The sequence below is a fragment of the Macaca thibetana genome, chromosome 4, assembly GCF_024542745.1.
Source record: "Macaca thibetana thibetana isolate TM-01 chromosome 4, ASM2454274v1, whole genome shotgun sequence".
NCBI lineage: Eukaryota > Metazoa > Chordata > Mammalia > Primates > Cercopithecidae > Macaca > Macaca thibetana.
The window spans coordinates 144,503,394-144,528,887 of record NC_065581.1 but is presented as its reverse complement, the minus strand read 5'-3'; positions in this window follow the sequence as shown (position 1 = coordinate 144,528,887).

The following is a 25,494-nucleotide window of genomic DNA, read 5'->3' as shown; positions in this document are numbered from 1 at the left end:
GAGACACAACAAAAAAAGAGAATTTTAGACCCATATCCCTGATGAACATCGATGCAAAAATCCTCAATAAAATACTGGCAAACCGGATTCAGCAACACATCAAAAAGCTTATCCACCATGATCAAGTGGGCTTCATCCCTGGGATGCAAGGCTGGTTCCACATTCGCAAATCAATAAACATAATCCAGCATATAAACAGAACCAAAGACAAGAACCACATCATTATCTCAATAGATGCAGAAAAGGCTTTTGACAAAATTCAACAGCCCTTCATGCTAAAAATGCTCAATAAATTCGGTATTGATGGAACGTACCTCAAAATAATAAGAGCTATTTATGACAAACCCACAGCCAATATAATACTGAATGGGCAAAAACTGGAAAAATTCCCTTTGAAAACTGGCACAAGACAGGGATGCCCTCTCTCACCACTCCTATTCAACATAGTGTTGGAAGTTCTGGCTAGGGCAATCAGGCAAGAGAAAGAAATCAAGGTATTCAGTTAGGAAAAGAAGAAGTCAAATTGTCCCTGTTTACAGATGACATGATTGTATATTTAGAAAACCCCATTGTCTCAGCCCAAAATCTCCTTAAGCTGATAAGCAATTTCAGCAAAGTCTCAGGATACAAAATTAATGTGCAAAAATCACAAGCATTCTTATACACCAGTAACAGACAAACAGAGAGCCAAATCAGGAATGAACTTCCATTCACAATTGCTTCAAAGAGAATAAAATACCTAGGAATCCAACTTACAAGGGATGTAAAGGACCTCTTCAAGGAGAACTACAAACCACTGCTCAGTGAAATAAAAGAGGACACAAACAAATGGAAGAACATACCATGCTCATGGATAGGAAGAATCAATATCGTGAAAATGGCCATACTGCCCAAGGTAATTTATAGATTCAATGCCATCCCCATCAAGCTACCAATGAGTTTCTTCACAGAATTGGAAAAAACTGTTTTAAAGTTCATATGGAACCAAAAAAGAGCCCACATCTCCAAGACAATCCTAAGTCAAAAGAACAAAGCTGGAGGCATCACGCTACCTGACTTCGAACTATACTACAAGGCTACAGTAACCAAAACAGCATGGTACTGGTACCAAAACAGAGATATAGACCAATGGAACAGAACAGAGTCCTCAGAAATAATACCACACATCTACAGCCATCTGATCTTTGACAAACCTGAGAGAAACAAGAAATGGGGAAAGGATTCCCTATTTAATAAATGGTGCTGGGAAAATTGGCTAGCCATAAGTAGAAAGCTGAAACTGGATCCTTTCCTTACTCCTTATACGAAAATTAATTCAAGATGGATTAGAGACTTAAATGTTAGACCTAATACCATAAAAATCCTAGAGGAAAACCTAGGTAGTACCATTCAGGACATAGGCATGGGCAAAGACTTCATGTCTAAAACACCAAAAGCAACAGCAGCAAAAGCCAAAATTGACAAATGGGATCTCATTAAACTAAAGAGCTTCTGCACAGCAAAAGAAACTACCATCAGAGTGAACAGGCAACCTACAGAATGGGAGAAAATTTTTGCAATCTACTCATCAGACAAAGGGCTAATATCCAGAACCTACAAAGAACCCAAACAAATTTACAAGAAAAAAACAAACAACCCCATCAAAAAGTGGGCAAAGGATATGAACAGACATTTCTCAAAAGAAGACATTCATACAGCCAACAGACACATGAAAAAATGCTCATCATTACTGGCCATCAGAGAAATGTAAATCAAAACCACAATGAGATACCATCTCACACCAGTTAGAATGGCGATCATTAAAAAGTCAGGAAACAACAGGTGCTGGAGAGGATGTGGAGAAATAGGAACGCTTTTACACTGTTGGTGGGATTGTAAACTAGTTCAACCATTATGGAAAACAGTATGGCGATTCCTCAAGGATCTAGAACTCGATGTACCATATGACCCAGCCATCCCATTACTGGGTATATACCCAAAGGATTATAAATTATGCTGCTGCTATAAAGACACATGCACACGTATGTTTATTGCAGCACTATTCACAATAGCAAAGACTTGGAATCAACCCAAATGTCCATCAGTGACAGACTGGATTAAGAAAATGTGGCACATATACACCATGGAATACTATGCAGCCATCAAAAAGGATGAGTTTGTGTCCTTTGTAGGGACATGGATGCAGCTGGAAACCATCATTCTTAGCAAACTATCACAAGAACAGAAAACCAAACACCGCATGTTCTCACTCATAGGTGGGAACTGAGCAATGAGATCACTTGGACTCAGGAAGGGGAACATCACACACCGGGGCCTATCATGGGGAGGGGGGAGGGGGGAGGGATTGCATTGGGAGTTATACCTGATGTAAATGACGAGTTGATGGGTGCAGCACACCAACATGGCACAAGTATACATATGTAACAAACCTGCACGTTATGCACATGTACCCTACAACTTAAAGTATAATAATAATAAATAAATTTTAAAAAAAAAGAAAAGTATTTTTAATTCAAATCAGAAACTTTTTTCCCAAAATGTTTTGAAATTTTTTTTTAATTGGTATTTCATGGAACCTCATCCGTTAAGATGTTTTACCCAAATGCAGGGTCTGTGGCTAAATCAATTTTGAAAAGATGCACATTAGATTTCTTCACTTGGATATTTGCCACAATTATAATATATTAAGTTTCTATAATTAATAAATACAATTAATCTAACATTTTCCATGGCTCTTTAAACATGAATCTCTCTCCATCTTTTTTCTTTAATCATAAACATCTACTGGAATCTCTGAGAACCAGTGTACCACAGAATATATTTTGAAAAATACTGTTTCAGAATTGAATAAAAGTATTTTTAACCTACGAAGTATGATGAGGTTACTTAATTTATGTTATTTTTAAGGTTGGATTATTAATTGGAAAATAAAATTAAACACTAGAATGCAATTTTTGTTTAGTTAATGATTTCTTGAGAAAAGAAAAATCTTCTATGGAAAATAATCACTCATGCTTTCCTTGAGATCAAGTTAAATTTGTGCTGATACACTCTTAATTTTCTTGCACCAAATACTGTCCTCATCTTTATTACTGTTTTATGACATCTCTGCATAATTATAGATTAGCTAAATTCTCATGCTTATAATACCACTTGATTGAACTTAGTGAACAGTTTATATTGATTTCACTTAGAATAGTTTTTATTCTGTTCTATCTTACTTCTCTTTGTATTCTTGATCTATTTCTGCACCTTAAGTACTTTGTTTGTAAGAGCTTAATTATCCACCCCGAGAAGAGAAATAACATGGGTCACTGAACCCCAAAATAGCACAAAATAATCATATTACTTTGATAAACCTCCTTCGATATGAATTGTTTCTTAGAAAAACTTCTAACAAGTAGACATGTATGAGTTTTACACCTCCCACCACCACTGGAAGAGCAATTTAATGAAAATAATGAGCAACATAAAATTGTTAGATTCCTGTGTAAGCCACAAATCCGATCACAGTTCAAGAACAGGAATGAACAAAATCTTTTAAATTGCTTGGGTCTCAATATTCAGAATTCTCTATTTATAGTGAGAAATTATGTCATTTTGCTTTCACTTTTAAGAACTGCAGGAGAAGAGTACTGAAAGAATATAAATTGATATTCACTTAACCTATCCATACAGCCAGCTCCTTTAATTTGAAATATTCACTTGATATGTGTGCAATAACCATGGGTAGCCTGAATGTATTTCAGGAGACACAGCTGCTTATTAAGTACATGGAGTTCTGCCAATCTACCCTGTTTGAAATGTAGGTTATAATTAAAATGTAATCATGAAGTTTCTTTGGAATTTCTACTTAAGCTTAAGAGTCAGAATTGAGCAAAATCACCTTAAGAGGTACTTGTATAACAGCAGGAGAGATCTGTCTTCCTTTTGAACTAGGCTTTTAGTTTACTTTTCAGTGTTACTTTTCCTTTGATTTTTTTTATTAACCAATAAGATGGTAGATGAAGATGAATGGACTATATCCACAAGGTTTCATGACATATTTAAAACATGTATGTTACTTATGTTCATTTTCAAGCACTTTGCTATGAGGGTCCTCCCTTGTAAAAATTAATGAATACCCTTTTAACATAATTTACATTAATTATGAAAGACATTTAGCCACTGAGAGTGCTAGAGTAATGCATTTGCCGTTCTCGGGAACCAGTCTGAGAAAAACTTTAAAAATATTTAAAATTTCAATTTCTTTGAGCAAGTCAACTTTTCAAAACATCTAAATAAAATAATATGGAAATGACTGTTAGGTTAATTTCTATAAGTATGTAAGCAGATACAAGATTAACTTTTAATCCAAGTAATAGCAACGTTGTGCATCCTGAATCTTGAGGAAAAAACTTTGTGAAGTTTCCTGTCTTAATTTCAGGAAATGTATTCACTAAGAGAATATGATTCTATTTATTTTATATGAAAGGCCTTCTCTATATTACCAGCATTATTATATTTATCACCTTCAAATTCATAGTCATTGACCAAGATGCACTAACTGGAATTGGAATTTTTCCTCCCACTTTTAAAAACTAGAAAAACAGAATATATATGTATAAAAAAAACACTGGCATATGTATTGTTGTAATATATAGTAATATATTATAATAAAATATATTATAATATATAATAATAAAACAATATAATATATAGTATTATGATATATTATGTAATATGTTATATAAAATATTATAATAATATATTATAATAACATATATAAAAAACAATATTTATCAGGCAGCATAGGGCTGTGATTCCTTGATAGAGGGATAATGAACAAGATGAGCCATATGATTGAACTAGTTTACTGCTAGTAATGAAGGCAATGTTTAGGCTGAAGCTCTGGTGGTAAAAATACAATAGAGCCAAATGGTCAAGCCAAATTGAAAAGACAAAAACTATTATTACACAGTTAAGGAATCAAGCCAGTTGATTATCCCATATAAACAGCTCCCTTGGTAGCCTTTACCAAGATGGTTATTAGAATTAGTGATAAAATGGAAGTTTGTCAGCTTCCGTGTGCGGCTGAATAATTGTATTTAGGATTAACATAAGAGTCACAATTCGTAACTACTGTCACACAAATGGGAACTTCACAAGATAAACGAATGTTCAATCTCTGAAACTGGATTAAAGGAAGAGTACACCATATATATACACACACACATATACATATATACACACACATATATATGGAAAAGGGGGGTTGTGTCACCTACTTTTCATCAGAAATGGGTGCTTCCGCTGAGGCAACAGAAATGTTGCCATTGTAAGTGATCTTAGATGTCTGGTATTTTCTTAAATGAGTGGACCAGCTTCAGGTCTGTTGTCATGCAACCATCAGGTAAAATACCCTGAATTATAAAAAGTCTTCCTTTTACCTATCGGCTATTTAGAATACTAGCCAAATGAACTGCCCTCGCCAAATCCAATATTTTACCATCGAATCAGTGTGGGTAATATAGGCTTTAAAACTCCTGTAAGGATCACCATGTGGTTGGAGAATATAGAAAGATAAGAATGCTGCATGTAGGTCTTCCTTTCTGTCGTATTTGGAATACGTAGATGAGAATACAATCTTGAGTGACCTAGAGATGGTTATTTTTGATTTGGGTTAATTAGCATATTTGCAGAGGCTCTTAGATCTCATTCCAGTCAAATGAATTAAGCTGGTGTTTATGGGATGACTATCATTCTAAGAAAAAAAAATGAAAATGACTTAGCCAAAAGAAAAGATTGAGACAGAATGGAAGAGAACATGCAGGAATCAAAGCTCTTTCCTTTCACAGAACCCTTGTCCTCCTTTCTTACTGTCCCTGCTCCCTCTCTTCCCCGCCCCCCATGTCTTTATTCTTCCTTACCTGAAACTGACTTTGGTGAAGGGAGAGGTGATGATCTTTCAAACAGGCCGTTCCCTTCAACAGTGAATTTCTCTATAAGGGTCGGGGGGAGGGCAGTGAAGGCACAACTCTTTTATCTGATATTGAATTACCTGCCCTGTTTGAAGATATAAGTTTGTGTGCCTTGTGGACCAGTCCTAGGGAGAGGTGAAGCCAACTGGGCTTCTGGGTCAGGTGGGGACTTGTCAAACTTTTCTGTCTAGCTAGAGGATTGTAGATGCACCAGTCAGCACTCTCTGTCTAGCTAAAGGATTGTAAATGCACCAATTAGCACTCTGTAAAAATGCACCAATCAACACTCTGTGTCTAGTTAATCGAGTAGGAGCTTGGAGAACTTTTTTGTACAGCTAAAGGACTGTAAATACACCAATCAGTGCTCTGCATCTAGCTAAAGGTTTGTAAATGCACCAATCAGCATGCTGTAAAAATGGACCAATCAGCTCTCTGTAAAATGGACCAATCAGCAGGATGTGGGTGAGGCCAAATAAGAGAATAAAAGCTGGCCACCAAGCCAGCAGCAGCAACCTTCTGGGGTCCCCTTCCACAATGTGGAAGCTTTGTTCTTTTGCTCTTTGCAATAAATCTTGCTGCTGCTCACTCTTTGGGTCTGCACTACCCTTACGAGCTGTAACACTTACCACAAAGGTCTGCAGCTTCACTCCTTCACTGGGAGGAATGGACAACTGGACGCACCACCTGTAAGAGCTGTAACTCTCACTGTGAAGGTCTGAGGCTTCACTCCTAAAGTTAGTGAGACCGTGAACCCACCAGGAGGAACGAACAACTCTGGACGCTCCACCTTTAAGAGCTGTAACATTCACTGCAAAGGTCTGAGGCTTCACTCCTGAAGTCAGCAAGACCATGAACTCAACAGAAGGAATAAACTCCAGACACATCTGAACATCTGAAGGAACAAACTCCAGACCCACCATCTTTAAGAACGGTAACACTCACCGTGAGGGTCTGCAGCTTCATTCTTGAAGTCATCGAGATCAAGAACCCACTGGAAGGAACCAATTCTGGACACACTGCTACACTTTATAACGTAGCCCAGATTCCACCTCCAAGAGCTCCTTTTGTCATTTTCACAGCCTTTAAGAAACCAGACATGTCCTTTGCTCACTTCTTAATGGGGTTGTTTTCTTGTACATTTGTTTGAGTTCCTTGTAGAGTCTGTATATTAGATGTTTGTCAGATGGATACATTGCAAAAATTTTCTCCCACTCTGTGGCTTATCTGTTCATGCTGATGATAGTTTCTTTGGTTGTGCAGAAGCTCTTTCATCTAATTGGATCCCTTTTGTCCATTTTTGCTTTTGTTGCAATTGCTTTTGGTGTTTTCATCATGAAATCTTTGCCCATGCCTATGTCCTGAATGGTATTGCCTAGAATTTTCTTCTAGGGTTTTTATTGTTTTGGGTTTTACATTTAAGTCTTTAATCCATCTTGAGTTAATTTTTGTATAAGGTGTAAGGAAGAGGTCCAGTTTCAATTTTCTGCATATGGCTAGCCAGTTCTTCCAGCACCATTTATTAAATAGGAGATCTTATCCTCATTGTTTTTCTCAGGTTTGTCAAAGACCACTTGGTTGTATGTGTGTGGTCTTATTTCTGAGTTCTCTATTCTGTTCCGTTAGTCTATGTATCACTTCTCAAAAGAAGACATTCATGCAGTCAATAAATACATGAAAAAAAGCTCAAAATCACTGATCATTAGAGAAATGCAAATCAAAACCATGAGATCCCATCTCACACAAGTCAGAATGGCAATTATTAAAGTCAAGAAACAACAGATGCTGGAGAGGATGTGGAGAAATAGGAGCACTTTTACACTGTTGGTGGAAGTGTAAACTAGTTCAACCATTGTGGAAAATAGTGTAGCAATTCCTCAAAGATCTAGAAGCAGAAATACCATTTGACCCAGCAATCCCATTACAGGTTATATACAAAAATGATTATAAATGATTCTGTTATAAAGATACAGGCACTCATATATTCATTGCAGCACTATTCATCATAGCAAAGACAGGGAAACAACCCAAATGCCCAACAATGATAGACTGGATAAAGAAAATGTAGTACATATACACTGTGGAATACTATGCAGCCATGAAAAGGAATGAGATCATGTACTTTGCAAGCGACATGGATGGAGCTGGAAGCCATCATCCTAAGCAAACTAATGCAGGAACAGAAACCCAAACACTGCATGTTCTCACCTGTAAGTGGAAGCTAAATAATGAAAACACGTGGACACATGGTGGGAAACAACACACATTGGGGCCTTGGAGTGGGTGGGGGAAGAGAGAGCATCAGGAAGAATAGCTAACAGGTGCTTGGCTTAATACCTAAGTGACGGGTTCATCTGTGCAGCAAACCACCATGGCACACGCTTACCTATGTAAAAAACCTGCACATTCTGCACATGTATCTAGGAACTTAAAAGTTGAAAAAACAAATAAACAAAAAGAAACCACACATAATAAAGAGACCTAACCAGAAAATAATTGAGAATTTAGAGGAAAGATTGTGTCTCGGTGTGAAGGCAGCAGGATGGAGAGTAAATGCAGTAGTCACTTGGAAAAAGGCAAACAAAGTGTTAAGCTGATGAATGTTAACAAGAGAAGAGAAACAAAGTGTAGCGTGATTTACCTTGTTCCGGTTTCAATGTGAGAAAAACTAGCCCTTCTTATTTGGATTGCCAGCAAAGCTAATGCCATAGAGAAGCTACCCAGGACTTAGTCATCCACATCCCTTCCTTGCTAGCTAGTATTACTCATTTAAAATCTTCTTTTCCTGGCATTCCAGAAATTTGCAGAAGTATTCCAAAGTTTCCTTTTGCTTTACAGCCCCACACATGGAGATGCAGATGAGCTGTTACATAGATGTCAGTGACCAGCAGGCTTTGCTCCTTTGATCCAGCAAGCACATCAGGGTTCAGAAACTCATCACATCAAGGAAAACCATGGTCAAAAGAAGACAATTATCCTGTACCTTCCACAACTATGGAAGAACCCATATTCATTTTTTTATAATAACAAAGCAAAAATAACTAATATGCACCCAGAAATTCAAGCCCAAATTTAAAACAAAAAATGGTTAGAAAAAGGATATAAAAAATACATATAATTAAGAGATAAGCAGAAATCTGGTATCTACGGATAAGCAAACAAAAGTGTATGCCTATTGCTCATGAAGATTTTGTGTCCGGAATTGGTTCCTTCTGGTGGGTTGTCAATCTCACTGACTTCAAGAATGAAGCCGCAGACCCTCGCGGTAATTGTTACAGTTCTTAAAGATGGTGTGTCCAGAGTTTGTTCCTTCAGATGTTAGGATGTGTCCAGAGTTTCCTTCTTCTGGTGGGTTCGTGGTCTTGCTGACTTCAGGAGTGAAGCCGCAGACCTTTGCAGTGAGTGTTACAGCTCAAAAAGGCAGTGTGTCTGGCATTGTTCGTTCCTCCTAGTGGGTTCGTGGTCTCACTGACTTCAGGAGTGAAGCCGCAGACCTTCGCAATGAGTGTTACAGCTCTTAAAGGCGTCGTGTCGGGAGTTGTTTGTTCGTCCCAGTGGGTTTGTGGTCTCGCTGGCTTCAGGAGTGAAGCTGCAGACCTTTGCAGTGAGTGTTACAGCTCATAAAGGTAATAGGGACCCAAAGAGGGAACAGCAGCAAGATTTATTGCAAAGAGCTAAAGAACAAGGCTTCCACAGCGTGAAACGGGACCCGAGTGGGTTGCTGCTGCTCGCTCAGGTGGCCAGCTTTTATTCCCTTATTTGGCCCCACCCACATTCTGCTGATTGGTCCTTTTTACAGGGAGCTGATTGGTCCATTTTTACAGCATGCTGGTTAGTGTGTTTACAAGACTTTAGTTAGACACAGAGCACTAATTGGTGCGTTTTTACAAAGTACTGATTGGTGCATTTACAAGCCTTTAGCTAGACACAGAGTGGTGATTGGTGCATTTACAAACCTTTAGCTAGACAAAGAGTTCTGACTGGTGTGTTTACAATCCTTTGGCTAGACAGAAAAGTTCTCCAAGTCCCCACCCGACCCAGAAGCCCAGCTGGCTTCTCCTCTCAATTTAGTTGACTGTTATAATAGTGTTATTGTACAAATATTGATATATACCCAATGTGAAAAAAGGCTCCTAGAGTGTGTTTGTCTTCAAGACTTAAAATAATTAGTCATATAAATTAAACACTGGAAATTCAATTTGTAACTTTTAATGAAGGGCTCATAATCAAACTTTGATACTAAATGATGGCTATTATTTTTTCCTAGTGTGAAACACATGGAAAAATTAATAGGATACGTAGGATACCCTATTGGAAAGATAGAATAATTACTAAAGGGCCTAAATGTTTATATAAATGTGATGGTACTTATTTGAGTGACTTAAAACTTAGGATAAATGTACTGGACTTGCAAAGAAAACTCAAATAAAAATTTAGATTATCAGGCTTTAGAGTGGCTACTCCTTAGGCTTGCATTGCATAAGGCTTTAAAAGGGACTAACAAGTAATATTTAAATAGTTAATAACTTTAAAATGTAAACCATAAAGACATCACAACAATTTGTAAAAATAATGTAAGACTAAGGAAAAGATGAAGTATTGCTAATCAAGAATCTGATTCAACTATTCACCATTGGCATAATATAGTCAAAAGTTATTTATTCCCCCAAGACAAATAAAGTACTGACTTAAAAAAATGTAATTGTGTTATTCTGCAGTAATTCTAAAAATTGTTTAGCTATGAACTTTGCTTTGCTATGGACTTCCTCGATATTTTGACAGCTGCATCTTGCCCAGAGAAGGGTAGAACCAGCAACAGAAAAATTAGAAAATAGTAATATTACTATTTTATAGTAATGCATGGAAAAGATTGCAAGAGCAAATACAAATTGAAAATAAGAGGCTTAATCTTCCCTTTTGAAAATAGGAAAGAGACTCTCCCTCACCCCTTCCTTTTCTTAAAACATTACCTTTAGAAAATTCATAAGTTCTTTTTCTTTCTCTTAGAAGTGTATGTAAGTCTTTTTTAAAACCAAAGAAGACTCTCCACAGTCCAAAAATTTAGTAGTCATCACTTTGAAATATATTCATGAAGGAAGATAAGCACCCTTATTTTCCAGTTTCTATGAATGGGTAGAAACTTAACTTCAGTGAAAGCCTAGCTCTAACTTTCAAAACTACCTCCTGTGATGAAGATATGAGAATACTATTTTTTCTTTTAGAAAAACCCTGTTAGCTAACATAAACCGTCACCCCAGCCATGGAGTGGAGTGAATTTAGGATGAACTACATCTGATTAAAGTTGTCAAGTCCTCTTAACTGTGGACTAGTTTTTGTTTATCCTGAGAATATGTACCCAATGGGTTGTATCTGTTCAGTTATATAAAAGAAGAAATCTATATCTTTGCAATTTCTGAACAAATCGCCTGTGACATCATTCAGATTGTAGCTTAATGGTTATCCAGTAGTAAAATTGCTTTCTTTCCATTCTACCTTTATGCCGATATTTTCTGGGTTGGAAGGAGATTTTGTTTTTAATTATATTGTCCCAAACCTTCAAATATTTGGATATTAAATAAGTCATTTCTAAACAATCCATAAGTGAAAGATTAAATCACCAGGGAAATTAAAAAAGAATCCAATTTAATAATAAAATGTTATATAATAAAGTTTGTAACATACAGCTAAAATAGTACTTAGAGTGAAATTTATACTTTAAATGCTTGTATCCTAACAGAAAAAAGTTTGAAGTTAATGATCTAAGTCACCATCTTAAGAAAAGGTTTTTTTAAAAAAAAAGTTAACTGGAAAGTGAGTGGAAGGAAAGAAGTAATGAAATGCAAAACAAAGAGGGAGAAGGAAAATCAATGAATTTGAAAACGGAATGCTGGCTAAAATTAATAAAGCTTAAAACCAGTTCTTTGTAAATGTGTAAACAACTGTCAAGACTGCTCAAGGTATAAGAAAGATAAAGCAAATTACTAACATAGGAATAAAAAGGAGATAGCATCAAAAATCCTGTATACATAAAAGAAGATAAGGAAACATAAAGAGATCTTGTCAATGAATTTGACAATTTACGTGAAATGGACAAATTCCTTAAAAATCACACCTCTCAAAACTTACATAAAATAAAATAGAAAAATTAGAATTGTTCTCTATTTTAAAATTTCAATTTGTTATCAAAAATAATCTTACAAATAAAACTCTGGTTTCAAGTGGACTGATGAGTGAATCTTATCAAATTTTAAGACAGGATAAAATCAATATTAAACACTTTTCAGGCTGGGCACAGTGGTGCACTCCTGTAATGCCAGCATTTTGGGAGGCTGAGTCAGGTGGATCAACTGAAGTCAGTAGTTCAAAACCAGCCTGGCCAACATGGCACAACACCATTTCTACTAAAAATACAAAAATGAGTAGGGCATGGTTGCAGGCACCTGTAATCCCAGCTACTTGGGAGGCTGAGGCAGGAGAATCGCTTGAATCTAGGAGGTTACAGTGAACCAAGTTCGTGCCACTGTACTCCAGCCTGGGGAACAGAGTGAGACTCTGTGGAAGAAAGAAAGAAAAGAAAGAAAGAAAGGAAGAAAGGAAAGAAGCTTTTCAGAAAATAGAGGAGGCCAGTATGACCCTGGCATCAAAACTGTTAGTCATTAAAAGAAAAATAAATTACATATATCCTTTGAGAAAATAGATTTAAAATTCCTCTACAAATACCAGCATAATGGGAATATAAGAAAAGACAATACAAGAAGATCAAATGCAGATTATCTCAGGAATGAAAGGTTAGTTTAATATATCAGAATCAGTCAATATAAATCACTATATTAACAACTAAAAAAAATATTCCCTCCATAGATTCAGAGAAATCATTTTAACAAAATTCTCTGCATTGAGGGAAGTGAAGGAAGCTTCCTCATTCAGATAAAGGGCAACTACAAAAGACTTCAATTAACATCTGAACGAATAAGATATTTAACATGTTCATTCTGATATCTGGGAAAAGTCAAGGAAGTCCATTCTTACCACTTATATTTAACACTTTACTGGAGGTTCTAGATGATGAAATAAAGCAAGATAATAAATATAAAGCACAAAGACTTTAAAAAATAAAAATCTATACATAGAAGAGATTAATATCTATGCATCCACCCCCCCTTCCATCCTTTCACCCTACTGAGTCTCCATTGTCTATTATTCCTCTCTATATGCCCATTTTTTTTATCACCCATGATAAGTCTGAAAACATGCAATATTTGTCTTTCAGTGTCTGGCTTGAGTCACTCAACATGATTACTTCTAATTTTATCCATGTTGCTGCAAAAAAACATTATTTCATTCTTTTTTTGTGGCTGAATAGTATTCCATTGTGTATACAGACTACATTTTCTTTATCCAATCATCTGTTGATGGATACTTAGGTCGATTCCTCATCTTTGCTATTTTGAATAGTGCTATGATAATCCTAAAAGTTCATGCATTTTTTTGTATCGATTTCTTTTCCTATGGGTAGGTACCCAGTAGTGGGATTGCTACGTTGAATGGTAGTTCTATTTTTAGTTCTTTGAGACATTTCCATGCTGTTTTCTATACAATTGTTAATAATTTACACTTCCACCAATAGTGTATAAGCATTCCCTTTGCATCACATTTTAACATCTGTTGCTTTTTGCCTTTTTAATGATAGCCATCATGATTAGGGTAAGAAGATATGTCATTGTGGTTTTAATTTGCATTTTTTTTTGATGATTAGCATTGTTGAACATTTTTTCATATACCTGTTGGCCATTTGTATGTCTTCTTTTGAAAAATGTCTGTTCATGTCCTTTGCCCACTTTTTAATGGGAATATTTGGAGTTTTTGTTGGTGTTCTTATTTGAGTTACTTGTATATTCTGGATATTAGCCTACTATCTTTGTGGTGTTCTCTGTATTTCCTGAGTTTGAATGTTGGCCTGTCTTGCTAGGTTGGGGAAGATCTCCTGGATAATATTGTGAAGTGTGTTTTCCAACTTGGTTCCATTTTCCCCATCACTTTCAGGTACACCAATCAAATGTAGGTTTGGTCTTTTCACATAGTCCCATTTTTCTTGGAGGCTTTGTTCATTCCTTTTTATTCTTTTTTCTCTAATCTTGTCTTCATGGTTGTTTTATTAAGTTGATCTTCAATCTCCGATATCCTATCTTCTGCTTAATCAATTTGGCTATTGATTCTTGTGTATGCTTCATGGAGTTCTCATGCTGTGTTTTTCAGCTCCATCAGGTCATTTATTTTCTTCTCTAAACTGTTTATTCTAGTTAACAATTCCTGTAACCTTTTATCAAGCTTCTTAGCTTCCTTGCATTGGGTTAGAACATACTCCTTTAGCTCAGAGGAGTTTGTTATTACTCACCTTCTGAGGCTGATTTCTGTCAGCTCATCAAACTCATTTTCCATCCAGTTTTGTTTCCTTGCTGACAAGGAGTTGTGATCCTTTAGAGGAGAAGAGGCATTCTGGTTTTTGGAATTTTCAGCCTTTTTGCGCTGTTTTTTTTTTTTTTTTTTTTTTTTTTTTCCTCTCATCTTCATTGATTTATCTACCTTTGGTCTTTGCTATTAGTGGCCTTCAGATGGAGTTTTTGTGTGGTCATCCTTTCTGTTGATGTTGATGCTATTGCTTTCTGTTAGTTTTCCTTCTAACAGTCAGGCCTCTCTTCTGCAGGTCTGCTGGAGTTTGCTGGAGGTCCATTTCAGACCCTGTTTGCCTGGGTATCACCAGCGGAGGCTACAGAACAGCAAAGATTGTTGCTTCCTCCTTTCTCTGGAAGCTTCATCCCAGAGGGACACCCGCCAGATGCCAGCTGGCGTTCTTCTGTATGAGGTGTCTGTTGACTCCTGCTGCAAGGTGTCTCCCCGTCAGGAGGCACAGAGTTCCACGACCCACTTGAGAAGGCAGTCTGACCCTTAGCAGAGCTCGAGCATTGTGCTGGGAGATCTGCTGCTCTCTTCAGAGCCAGCAGGCAAGAAGGTTTAGGTCTGCTGAAACTGCTTCCACAGCTGCCCCTTTCCCCACGTGCTCTGTCCCAGGGAGACAAGAGTTTTATCTATAAGCCCCTGACTGAGGCTGCTGCCTTTCTTTCAGAGATGCCCTGCCCAGAGAGGAGGAATCTAAAGAGGCAGTCTGGCTACTGTGGCTTTGCGGTGCTGTGGTGGGCTCCAGCCAGTCCAAATTTCCTGTTGGCTTTGTTTATACTGTGAGGGCAAAACCACCTACTCAAAATCCAGTAATGGCAGACACCCCTCTCACACCAAGCTCTAGCCTCCCAGGTCAATTTCAGACTGCTGTGCTGGCAGTGAGAATTTCAAGCCAGTGGATCTTAGCTTGCTGGGCTCCACCGGGGTGGGATCTTCTGAGCAAGACCACTTGGCTCCATCGCTTCAGCCCCCTCTCTAGGGGACTGAACAGCTGTGTCTTGCTGGCATTCCAGGCACCACTGGGGTACAAAAAAAAAAAAAAAAAAAAAAAACTCCTGAAGCTAGTTTGGTGTCTGCCCTACTGCCACCCAGTTTTGTACTTGAAACCCAGGGCCCTGTGGTGTAGACACCCGAGGGAATCTCTTGGTCTGTGGGTTGTGAAGACCATGGTAAAAGTGTAGTATCTGAGCCAGATAGCACCATCCTTCACAGCACGGTCCCTCAAGGCTTCCCTTGGCTAGTGGAGGGAGTTCCCCAACCTATTTTGCCTCCCAGGTGAGGGGACACCTACCCTGCTTCTGCTAGCCCTCCGTGGGCTGCACCCACTGTCTAACCAGTCCCAGTGAGATGAACCGGGTACCTCAGTTTGAAATGCAGAGATCACCCACCTTCTGCATTGGTCTCTCAGGGAGCTGCAGACCAGAGCTCTTCCTATTCGGCCATCTTGCCCAGGAACAAGGAAGAAAATATGTTAATTGGGCAAGACAGGCACTCAAAAAATAATATAAATAAAAGGAAAACGAAATGGTTAATAATAGTCTATTCTAAATGTTCATAATTTCTCCCATAAATTTATAAGGCTTTTATTCTACTCTCCTTTTGGGGGAAAATTGTTACAGTACTTGGAGAAGCAATTATGTTTTCCCAAATATTCTCTAGAGAGTGAGTAGGTTGCTCTTGGTCACAGAAGTGTGGAGCTGTGGTTAATTTTCCAGGAGTGATGATGACACATCACTGCACTAGATGATGCTGGCCTGGCAGTCTCGGTTAAAGTAATTCACTGTGTGTCATTTCCATTCAGAAGAGTGACAGTGTTTTCTTTCTCTCAGCCAAAAGCCTTCTCAGGAGGGATCTACTTCTGACCTGCCAAAGGTTTCACAGCTTCAGGCACTCCCCAGGGAATTGTCTAATGAACTCATTGTGACAACTGATATTTAATGGTGACACAGTCATCGATCCAGAGCTGTGTTACAAGTCATATGCTTGATGGGTGGAGGTAAGGCAAACACATCTCTGTTGTTCAACATAACCTTAAATTTGGGTAACCAACTTTTCACGCCTGCATATGTGACAGTTTTTCATCATTAATTCCAGGAAGGAGATATATGGGCAATTTGGAGATCAGACCAGTTAATAATTTTCTCAGGGGTGCTAGTTATCTCTTTCCCAACAAGAGGAGCAGTTAACATTTATTGAGGGCCCAGGCCTATTGGTAAGTGCTTAACATAAATGACCTCATCAATTTCTCCCTTTAAATGAAACGAATACCCAAGAACTTAAAAGTTGTCCAAGGTCACAGAGCTAACAGCTATTGGAAACCAGGAATAAAACCCAGGACTATTTGATGTCCAAACTTTCTAACACCAATTATTATTCTTTCCTTCCTTTAAATTATGTAAAATAACAAAACCCCATAAATTAAGCCACCAATAGAACAAAAACCAAAAACAAACAAACAAAACACTCCACTACATTTAAAGAAAAAATCTGTCAGGAGTCTATTTAGAAGTTTTTACTGTCTTTATACAATTTCAGAAGAGTTTTGTTAACTACAAAAATAACAGCAAACAGAGGGCACACATATTCAGAGACTAACATGCATCTCTTCAAAATGGAAATGCTGCAGTAAAAACCATAAATGTACAAATAGCTCAAAGTTAGGAGCACAAAACATTGCACTATAAAAACTAAAAGGAAAGGACAACCTCTGAGAATCTGTTAACAATACTATAGAAGCATTAAAGATATTTAACTATAGTGTGCAGACTAGATCCAGTATTCCAGTGGTAAAGTTGTTTTTTAAAATCTATTAATTCATGTACAACTGTGGTATCAACCATCAAAGGAAATGAGCAAATCACAAGCAAAGGATATTTTCAAGACAGTCTAACGATATTAACGATTTGACTTTCTGACAGACTAGCAGAAAAATATAGTTATTTTTTCAAACACTGAATAGAATGTTAAAAATTCAGTTAATATTGAGCTTTCAGTCTACATGACACCCAGTAGACTGATATATTAGTTAAACTAAAAAGGTAAAGAAAACCAGGAGAGACTGTTTTGTTTGTGAGTGTGCTTGTATAAAGACGTGCTGCAAAGCAATGAAGAGCAAAAAGATAAATGTGAAGAAAGTATGGTGATAATAAATAAGTATGAAGATACTGAGTCTTAGGAGATAATTTGTATTCTAAATTTTAGTAACTTACCAAAGGCTGAGTGCCCTAGGTCTCGGGGTTTATTTCCACCAATTCTCATTGGTGAAGTTCTGCCTGAAGTGTTACTAAACCTAGTCTTGATTAAGAATTGTTCACAGTTTTTAACCTCAAAGTGGCTTGAATAACCATGAGTAACCTTAAGTAACCACGAGTATACCAGAGGATATTAGCTACTAGACGAAGGTGTATGAGGTCTGTCAAAGCAAAAATTTCACTGCACATAGCTAAATAGGTAGAAAGACTTTATTCAAGGCAATTACAACAGAGGAAAGAAACTAAAGTTTGAACGCAGTTCCACTGAAACAGATATCAGAAGGACATTTAATTACTGGGATGAGAGGGAGAACACAGGCCATCTGCACTTGCTAGTTAGCTTTGCCCAAAGGAAAAGTAAACTTGTGTGTATCTTCATAAAAAGAGGTAGTTTTACAACTTAGAGCAAGTACCCTCAGAAGGTAGGCTCCTACCCTCTCATAGAAACTGGGAGATAGATAAAACTGACAAGGGACTATTAAAAAGATTTACATAAGTAAATTCATGTCATGGGGATTTGCTGTACAGATTATTTCATCACCCAAGTATTAAGCCCAGTATTACCCATTAGTTATTTTTCCTGATTTACATACATATCAAAGGGGCAGAGAAAGAATTTGCAATTAAAAGTTTACTAAAGTAAATGCTCTAAGAAAATGGAGGTCAGGGCCTTGAGTTGGGAAGAAGACTGTCTAAAGTTTAGCCAGGCTAAGGGGAATGCTTACACTGTCTTGGTAAGTCCTAGAGCTAGGAACTCTGGCATAAAATGTAAGACCTAAGGAGATAAATTTGTATCATTGGTCTTTGACCAGGGAGACACCTTAACAAACCCAAGTACTTTCCAAGAATAAGCCCTAATGTCTCTAAGAAGGTAATGATAATATATTGTGGGCAACTATGACTCAAAGTTTCCTGAGTATGTTTTGAATTTGAGGTTTGCTCAACAGCTCAGAAATGCATTCTTCAAGAAGTGGTCAGTTACCAGCGGCACTATGTGTGCTTCAATTCTACCTTTAACTTTATTTTCTGTTCTTTATCCTACTTTTGCAAGCCAGTTCCCCCATTCTTCATTATTACTGCTCTAGCTTTGGCATTTGCATTTTTGCATTTGGATCCCTTGACCTAGGATATGACTAATTAATGAGCTCTTTCTTTCTTCCTTTCCTTTCCCCACCCCCACAATAAACCATATGACTTAGTGAATTGTTTCTAAGGTTTGGCGGTTACACCAAGGCTACAATCAGTGCAAATGATCTCCATAGAAATATGAAATTAGGAATTGGTTTTCTGGGTTGATGGACAAGTAAAGTTGGTGAACAGAAGGATAAGCAATTTGGGCTGACACTGCCAAATGCATTATGGCTATGGCTAGTTGTCCCAGAAATTAAAACATCAATTTGGAATTGATAACATTAATGCCAACTGAGAAAAAAAAATAAAAAGCTTTTAGCAATGCATTGATGTTACATTGATATCAAAATGCATAGATACTACCTGGAAGGTTGATGTAATTGTAATAACATTAAAAAATAAGCATATTTTCAAACCGAAATAGTTTTAGTTAAGTGACTAAAGTTGATGTCAAACACACAGCCTCATTATCCCCCTTATTGTGTTTCCCCATTTTCACTCTACTTTTATTTATGTCATCTAGTGTCAGAGACCATAATCTCATTCCACATATTTGAGGTAAATACCAAAATCTTTTCTGTCACACTGTCCCATGTTTACTCTTTAGTGACTTGTTCCAGTCTCTTTCCTTTCCATCTACCATTATATTCAGGATTCTTTTATGTTTAAAACCTTAGCTTAAGGTTGTTACCTACCCACAAACTAATATCCTGTTTATTTTCTTCATTTCACAACAAAAATTCTTAAAATGTACACCACCTCACCACCCCACCACGAACCTATTTCCCACCCTGCACACTCTTTAATCTGCTATGTTAGAAATGTGTTCCCATTCCTCTACCAGATTGCTTTTTGTAGAGGTCACCAGTGACTTCCTGATCTTGAAATAAAATGAGCTTTTCTTATATCTTATCTCATTGAGCTCTCTGTAGCGTTTGGCATATCAGCCACCTCCTTTCTTATGAAAACTTCTATTAAAACTAAACATTTTCTTATGTAGAGTTTTATCACTTTGCAGTATTTAATTTCATCCTATTTTTAATAGCAAGCTTGCAAAAACACAGGATTAATATGTGTGCCTGTTGATAGTTGATCCAGTGCTCTTGTCACAATTCCATGCTCTTGAGATAGTATGGTTCAGTATACAGGACACGAGCTTTGTAATTAGACCCAGTTTCTCATTCTAATATCTAATTTTACCTTAAGTTCTCTGCATTTTAATTTTCTTATGTGTGGAATGTGAGTGACTTTGCTCACATTCTGAGATTACGGTTGAGATTACAATATGATATAAGTAAAGCCCCTAGCTAAATTATTTAATATATGGCACGTAGTAGGCATGGCTATTTCCATCCCCAAACATTGGCTACATATTCAATAACTCAATAAGTAGTAACTAGGTGTCTCAATCCATAGAGAGGGGGAAAAAAAAACAGAGATGAAGTAGAAATAGAGCTTTTAGAAGTTCGCACTCTGTCGACTCCTTCCTCGTCTCTTCACTTTTGTGCCACTATACCACCCATATTCTTTCCTACTGTTTAGTTAGTTCATTCCATTTATACTTTTCTCTTTTTTTCCTCCTTCTTATATTAGTCCATAGCCCAGAGTCAGTTCTCAGATATCTGTCATTCTTTATGCAATCTCTCCAATAGGGCTTAAAATTTCCTGTGGTTCAGCTGTAATTACAGCTTCGTACCCTTTCCTAAATTTCAATTTTATTGCACAAACTGCTTGCTGTAAATCTGTGCCAATCAAAACCAATCACCTTCACCTCTAACCAAACTCATCTTAAAAACTTGCTTATGTTTATGTTTCTACCAGGCCTGATGCCCTAGAGAAATTTCAAACTCAGCATTTATCAATCTGTCATCCTACCTTCTCATAAGCTTGAGTGTCCTTTTATATTCCCTAATTTATTAGTGAAAACACCATCCACCCAACTTCTAAAGCCAAAACCAAGTTGTTACTCACTGCCCCACCTGTCCTTGACTTACATGTTACTTTCTTAATATCAATTTCATCCATCCCCAAACCTTAATTCAAGTGTTCATTATCTTACACCTGAAATACCAAATAAACAAAAAGCAAAACAAACAAACAAAAACCGCTAAAAGCCTTCTTGTCTTATACTCATTCTTCTAAACTTCTCTTGCTCCTGGTATGCACTCAAATGTACTCATTTCATGCCAAAAAAAAAAAAAATCATGTTTATATATTTTACAGCAGTATCCAGAAAAAAAAAAAAAAAAACTGATAATTATCTCTCCCTTGCCTCACAGATGGAGCAAGTCATTGAACACGTGCTTAAGAACACCCTTCTTGAGCACCGTCCCTTCTCCAAAATAAACTTCAGGCAACCAGATTCCCCTGCCATTTGTTTCCAGCCTTACCCTGTGCAGGCAGTGCCATACACCCTGCGTACCTTTCATATCTCTCTGTCTTCACACATGCTGTTCCTCTGCTCAGCATGTTCTTCCTCACTGGTGTGCCTAGAAAAGTCCTACAATTCCTTCAAAATCCTGTTAGCTAAATATTTCTGTAAATATTCATCATATGTGTAAATAAATAATATATTAAAAAATAAGTATTTACTAAATTGGATATCCTTGTTCAATGGCTCCCATTTTTTGAAGCACTCACTATGGGTTCAGTACTGTGAGCACTTACTAACCAGTTAGAGTCTCAGCAAAATCTATTCAAATAGGAGTTGTTTTTATTTCCATTTTATTGATATGGAAACTTTGGCAGGGAGAGGCTAAGTCACTCACTAAATATTGGTGGAGTTGAGATTTAAAACAAGTCTACTTCATCCCAAAGTTATAATAAGCTATGCTGACCCCACACTGTTTATTGCCTCCTTAATGAGGCCTTGCCTTTTCCTCCCTCCCATCATTGCTCAGTTCTAATCATTTATGATTTTCTTTTCTGCAGGCTTCTATACCTTGTCTGCACTCTCATTTTCTGTATTTTAATAAAAATAAAAGCAACACACACAAACACATACACACACACACACATATATATTTGCCACCGTACAAAGTGCTTTTGTAGTATAATTTATTTAATCTTTGCCATAATTCTGTGAGAAAGAGTTTTTCATCACCCTGATTTTGCTGATGGGGAAACTGAGGCATGGAGAAGTAATTTGTTCTGGGGGACACATAATTATAATTCCGCAAGCATTTTGAGAAGAAAGCTATATTTTTCACGATCTTTTCTTTATGATCTAGAAAGCACAAGTCTCCTGGAGAGGACTTCACAAATATTTACTAAGTTGGCTTCCTCATTCATTCCTGGCCACTAATCCTTCCATGACATTTAGACAGTCTACAAACCTGGATTTGTCTTTGGCATTTGTTGCTCATTTCCCCAGCTTCCACTCTTGTCCATGTTCTCATCTCATTAGTATTGGTTACTGTAATCCAGCTAAACAACAGTATTAGTTCCTGATACCCATATTTTACATACCCACTCCTCAATCAAAAAATTGTCAGGGCTTTCTATTTCCTAAAGAACATAATTGAAGCTCTAGAGTTTTGCTATCCCTAGTAAACTCCAAAATTCTCTCTATAACCTTTTTTATATTATGGGAAATAATCCATGTATTAAACACCTACTCAGTACTCAGTACTCTTAAGCACATCACATACATTATCTAATTTAACACTTTAAAAAGTCACTTTATTTTATAATGAGGAAGCCCAAACTCAAAGGAGCTTTTTATATCAGCCTAAGTGGTTCTTGATCCCCCAAATTTCCATATCTGTTTCTGGGCTGGAATTTCCTCCAATGAATCTTTCAAGGATTATTTTCTAATTTCTCCCTTCTTGTGACTTATTCTTCAATTTTCCACAACCAAAAGATTAATGTCTGTTAAAGTTATTTTAACATTTGTTATTTGTTCATCACCTGTCATGTTACCATAGGAGATGTCCTTTATTGTTATTTTGCTTGTTTTATTTATGTTTTGCTTCTGGAACTCAAGTTTAAGCCTCCTTAATGCAGGAATCTTGTATAAACATCATTTCATCCATATAACTTGTATAATGTCTTATAAATATAATATTTATAATGACAAGACATCAGATATAGAGGGTGGTTCAAAGTTTTTATTCTCTGGTAATTACAATGTACATTGGGAATATGATATAATTTAAATATTCACATCAGGAAAGAAATTGTAAATAGATGTAATTAATTCACAAGTCTCTTATGAGAGGAAAAGTAAATGAGAATGTTTGACAGAGAACAAAGTTCAGTGGAGATGGGATGTCAATTTAAATAACTTTTTTTTTCTTTTTTTGATCTCACCCTATTTTAATCCCACAGATATTGTTGATGAGTTTTTTATTCTCTGAAATTTTTAGACAATTTTTGAGATGTCAGTTAGTACATAAGTTTTCAGTGAATACAGGTCTGGTAAATAAACATATTCATTTTATTACATTTCAAATTTTCAATGAACAAAATATTTTCTTTCTGTATCCTTTCTTAGGTCATCATTTTGAGGGCAAGAGAGAGGAGTGGATTTTCTAATCCAACCTCAGCAATTTCCATCTTCTGAGAAACAAAAAATAATAATCTTAACAAAATATAAGTGAATTAGAAGATATGCCATTGAAACTATCAAAACTTTATGTAGCCAAGTGATGTCAAGCCGTATGCGCCTCATCTTATAACAGAAGATGAGGGCAGGATAATAATAACCTTTCTTTTTTCTTCATTTTAAAATCAAGAAGAATAGGTAAATTATCATAAGAAACAAAAGGGTTTCTAGCATGGATAGATTGGAAAAAGCCTCCTCTGGAAAACTAAAATCTCTTTAAGATTTCAATCAAAAAGAAAAACTGAACTGTAAGTAACCATGAATTTGCATTTATGCTTTTGATTCAAGAAAAAAACTTGGTCCGTAAGAAATACTTCAATACTCCAAGTGATATAAAAGCAATCCACCTTTTTTTAAGTAGCATTGTCTTCTCGTATAATTGTAAAAATGTATGCTGAATTAACCTAACTATAAGGTGGACTTTTAATTTTTTAAATTGAAATTAATAAATTTTAATCACTGACAGAATACTTGCATTTGAAATATGACCATCCAAAACTATGAAGCACTATCTAATGAATAAATTATATCATTAAAGAACAATAGTTTGTATTTTCAACAAATAATATGAATCTTAGAATTTTAACCTGGGAAGAAGGCATAAAGAAAGTAGGTAGTCAGGCGAAGTGTGGTGGCTCATGCCTGTAAGCCCAGTACTTTGGGAGGCCGAGGCAGGAAGACTGCTTGAACCCAGAAGTTTAAGACCAGCCTCAGCAATATAGTCATACCCCATCTCTACAAAACCACACACACAAAAAAATGTTTTTTTAAAAAATTAGCCAAGCATGGCAGTATGCACCTGCAATCCCAGTGTGTTGGGAGGCTAAAGTGGGAGGATTGCTTGAGCCTAGGAGGCACAGGCTGCAGTGAGCTGAGATCACTCTACTGCACTCCAGCCTGAGATCACTCTACTGCACTCCAGCCTGGGTGATAAAGTGAGATTCTCTCAAGAAAAGGAAGGGGAGGGGAGGGGAGGGGAGGGGAAGGGAGACAAGGAGAGAGGAAGGGAGGGGAAAGGAGGGGAAAGGAGGGGAGGGGATGGAAGGGAAAGGAAGGGAAAGGAAGGAAAGGGAAGGGAAAAATGAAAGAAATAAAGGAAAGAAAGAGTAAGAGAGAAAGAGAGAAAGAAGAAAGAGAAAAAAAGAAAGGAAAGAGAGAAAGAAAGAAAGAAAAGAAAGAAAGAAAGAAAGAAAGAAAGAAAGAAAGAAAGAAAGAAAGAAAGAAAGAAAGAAAGAAAGAAAGAAAGAAAGAAAGAAGGAAGGAAGGAAGGAAGGAAGGAAGGAAGGAAGGAAGGAAGGAAGGAAGGAAGGAAGGAAGGAAGGAAGGAAAGAAGGAAGGAAGTCACATAAACTCTATGATATCAAACTTCGGTCAGCTAGTACTTTGGGCACTTTTCACAAATATCTGAGATATCCTATTCAAACTTTTGTTATTTCAACTATTTTTTATCTGGTTTTTATAACACTGATATACAAAAACAGGTAATTCTTTGAGAGTTCTTTACTTGTTATCTTGGGGAATTTGAGTTGTTTTTTAATCTAAAGTAAATAAAATATGTGATATTGATTGGATTGTAGGTAAGAGGGAAACACATTTATTTGATGATATATAGCATATGGAAAGGTGTTCTTCATTTGAAAATTTATTGAAGCTTGTCAGTAGCTTGCTTCCATTGTTTATAGCCTGCCCAACCTATTGGGAAATGGGCTTAATGGCCAGTCTGAGCAGATAGAGAATACACAAAAGTTCAGCATGAGTGGAGCTTAGAGTTATAATACAGTTCCAGAACACCACAATGTCCTTATGACATTGGGAGTAAAAATTTATTTTCCATAGTAGACTAGAAAAAAAAAATCTTCATCAATTTCTAGAACATTTTGAAATGCCATCAACATGTTCACTTGCACTTTTTTGACCTTCTTTCTTTAGATACTGCTCCCTTAAGGGCTGACTCTTGGGCCTCCAAGCAAATTGTTCAATCTCCATACTTAACATTAAATGTTCAATACATATTTCAGATAGCAAGTCAATCAACTAAATGCTTTTTCAGGATGTTCATTTAAACTAATTAATATGTTTCTGTCACAATTTT